This window comes from Pteropus vampyrus, unplaced genomic scaffold (assembly GCF_000151845.1).
Source record: "Pteropus vampyrus isolate Shadow unplaced genomic scaffold, Pvam_2.0 Scaffold17, whole genome shotgun sequence".
In the NCBI taxonomy this organism is placed as follows: Eukaryota; Metazoa; Chordata; class Mammalia; order Chiroptera; family Pteropodidae; genus Pteropus; species Pteropus vampyrus.
Genome location: NW_011888798.1, coordinates 3,387,889 through 3,392,140, shown reverse-complemented (window position 1 = coordinate 3,392,140; position 4,252 = coordinate 3,387,889).

Genomic DNA, 4,252 nt, shown 5'->3' with positions numbered 1-4,252 from the left:
TTCTAAGTCTTTTAGTATTCAATTTGCAATCAGGAAGAATTATCAGTCAGTCTGCAACCTCTTCTGTTTGCATTATGGTAGAGAAAATGTACTCAAATTATCATCTGTATATTATCATTGTGTTTGATAGATGAGGAGAGGATAGTCTTTGACATCATGGATCTTAAAATCTCACAATAGAAGACCTAGCTGTAATTGCTCTAGAAAATAAAATAAAAATCTTTGATTAATCAGGTAATTAATTTAAATTACATAAACAAAGGGTTCAATCTAGAGATTTTTAGTGTCAGAAAGTAAAAAAGATAGCAGAAAGAAACTGACATATAAAGAACGAGGGAGAACAGCTATCTAATTTAAATATCTATGAATCTCCAGCATGTAAAGCTATGCATAATAACCTGACCTTATGATTTCTAGCTGTACGTTTTTTTTCTTCCCTATACCCGACTATGACAATTTATATAGGGCATACATCTCAATCTGCCTTATGGTGATTCCAAGCTCTCTTGAATTTTTACTGAGTTTGTATACAAATCATTAAAGTTGATCAAGGAAAACAAATCAAGAATTATAATTTCATAGTTTATACCAAGGAAGTTAATTTAAAGTTGAAAATCAGATAAATAGGGTTGAATTAATGGGATGTTCAGAAGCTATGAGAATCCCATTTTCAGTATGGAGAAGAAAAGAACTAAATATAGACACATTCCATCTTCACCTGACAGAGAAATTTAAGACCCTCTGGAGAAAAAAAATGTCTTTGCCTCTTTGCTGTCTATATCTTCTTGTCTTTTACTTCTTTCCTAGGTTTATTGCATCAATTACTATAAAGCTATTTTTTAAATTTATATTTCATACAATCATACATTTATGAGACTGAGAACGACCTCAAGAGTCTCAGTCTTATATCCCCTTCTCCCCTAGACAGAATTCTCTCCTCACAAGCATAGACTGCAAAAAAAGTTTCAGAGTATTTCAGTGAAGTTTCCCACATATATCAGCACCAGATATTCTGTCACCCCTTCTTTCTATAGCCTTTAACAGAAAAATGTCATTCTTTTAGATCTTCTTGAGAATCTATCTATCTTTTGATACAAATTTCTTTTGTGCCACATGAACTTAGGTTTACCCCTTAAATTCAATTTTAATCCATTATTGGTTTTATTTCATCTTTTTAAAATATATATTTGTTTTCTAATTAATTTTTAGACAGTTTGCCTTTAGATATTCCTTTTCGCATTACCACCAATACAAATCTAGAAGGCTCTTTTCTATCGCTATTTGAGGACCAAGATATTAGATTTATCTCAGAATAAAAAAGGATTTAAGCTTAAATTACTTACATCTCTATTATCTAATATCCCAAAAATCTATATTTTACACTTTAGTTTTATGGTCTTTACTTTTTTTACCTATTCAATTCAATTAGTACTTATTAATTCTCTATTAATTGATGACATTACACGATAGGCGAGAGAATAGAGCAATTAACCTTCAAGAACATTACAATCATGGACCCAAATGTCAATATGCTACAAGCATCCATCAGGTTAATTTGATTTAAAATCAACTGTTGCTACTTACTCAAATACATCAACAGTTAATAATTCCTTTCATCAAACTAAATGTGAATAGTTATTATTCTGTAAGCAGGTGAGGGAAAAATGTGAGTGCTTATCATAGATACCATCACCACCCTTGCCCACAACCTTCTGAAGACCTGACCCTACATGTATTTGGAAGATATTTTACCATACTTTCTAGTAGATTAGAACTTAAACTTAATTACAGTAAGTTTAAAATTATAGCTTTTGGTAAAGAGTAAGGTATTAAATCCAAGTTTATAGACAACCATAAAATTGAAAAAGTTGGTACTTAGACCAAACCGAGAACTGACTTTTAATATCAAGTTGTTGAGCAGCTCATTTATATAAAGAGAAAAAGCAAAACATTTCACTCATGGCTTGCTATCTCCTTATGAAGTTTTGTAGCTTATTTTTAGATCTGTTTCTTCTTCTAAAGCTATTGTAAAATAGCTTTATTATAAAATGTTTACATGTATAATTGGCCAAGGTAATAAAAATACTTAAGCGCAATTCAGTTACTTTTCAAATGCACTATTCCTAGTCTAATATTATACAGATTATAAATAACATAAGTAGAATGTGGTCAGTCAAACTTTCTATTGTTTTCCAGCATATTAAATGTGAACAATAAAGGCCTATTTTGTTCTTATTTATGTTATCAACATTTTGTTTTCAATATACTTTGTTATTTCTGAAGTATGAATTCTTTCACATTTCAATGGAGATTAATATTCTGTAAGAAACAAACAAGTAAACAAAATTTAATACATACTTAATAGTGAAATAAAATGCTGTCAGATAAATCATTTCAGAACAAAAAGTAAGAGGAAATGTTGACTTTTCCACAAAACAGCTTTTTTTTTTTTTTTTTTTTACTTTCTGTCTACAGGATCTAACCTTTTTGAAAACTAAATCTCTTTTTCATTGTTTTTCTACCTTTCTTTCTATTGTCACTTGCTTTCATCTTTGTCTCAAACATCACCATATAAACACTAACTGTGCTACTTATCATGTGTCAGACACTATTCTCAGTGCTTTCATGAATTATCCAATTTACTATTTATACCTACATAATAAAGTGGTTATTATTACTGCCACCCTTTGCACAGATTAGAAAACTGAAATATATGGAGATTTATAGCTCTTCTTCCCACATCTTTATTTCCTGAAAACCCTCAGGCATTTTAGAATGGATGAATTTTGCTCAAGCTTTTCTTGAACAAAACAATTTATTTAGGATTGAAATGCTAAGTTGTTACTAAGATATAAACACAACTTATATGAATACAATTTATACATCCCTCTCTTGTTACTATTTAAATATAAATATGGTCCTCATCTAAATAAGTTCAAGAGCTGTGTTTCAACTCCCTCAGAAAGTAATCAGACCAGATTCTCTCTGGCACAAAAATCCATTCTTGGTGATCAAATATATAAAAATATCTCCGATACATTAAAATGTCAATGTATTTATTTACAATGAGAAACTTAATTTCCTTAGATTCAATGATATTTGTGCTGACCAGTATAAAGATGAGGATTGGGCTTATCCATGGAGGGAATATAAATTATATTCATATTTTATTAATACCAACTCCACTGTTCAGTCACTCTCTGAAATTCATCCTAGGCATTCAACTGCCCTTTTGTTAAAGAATTTACTATTCAAAATCTCCTCTGGTCTCAATATACGTCACACCCTTATCAGGTTATTTCTTAAAATAAACTCTAAACCATCATCCCAATTAGCTTACATCCTCAAAGTAATTTTTACTTTATTTCATCTCCTTTCTTTCTCATATTTCTCTTCAAATTAAAGTAAGACTTAGTTTATATTTTTCTGCATCTGCTATAACATCTCTTGCCTTCCACTCCTAACATCACTCTGGTAAGAAATGTCACTATATCCTGCCTAGACTCTTTTAACAATCTCTGAATTGGCATGTTCAATTAATTGTCTCCATTGCCAGAAGATTTATTTTCTTAAAGGATAGCTCTAATACTATCATTTATCTTCACAGGGTCCCCCATTACCTACTGAAGTAATGAATAAATATATATATATATTTTTTAAAACCCAGAGTTGAACATTCAAAAACATTCAATGCTTCATTAATCTCTTTCATATGTCACTCATAGTTCTTTAAATTAACTGTAAAATTTATTGATTTATTAATTTAGTTATTTTTTCCTGGAATAATTTTTCTTCCCATTTCTTGAATACTAAAATGTTTCTCACTCTACAAGTCCTTTTAAATGTCACCTCTTCCATGCAAACTTCCAGAGCTTCAGCAGATAGATAAAATTTAATCTCTCCTTTGAATTCTCAGAGAACAGTATTTTTACCCTTCTCATCACACTATTATTCTTTCTTCTATTAGAGATATCTGTGTAATCATTTAGGTTTTTAACATTCTACTGGATCGTAAATTCTAAAGATCAAGGATTATGACTTATTTATTTTTGTTTCCTAATCGCATCAATTTACTAAGTATTTAATAAAAGTTCATCCCATTTTAAATTGAATAGATCAAAATGAAGCACTTGGATCCCTTACTTCCAGTTGTATTTCATCTTGAAACTTTACTTCTCTGTCATTTCTTCAAAGAGCTTTATACTCTCCTTCATCATATTTGCTCATTAAGTCAACAATTTCAACTTATATT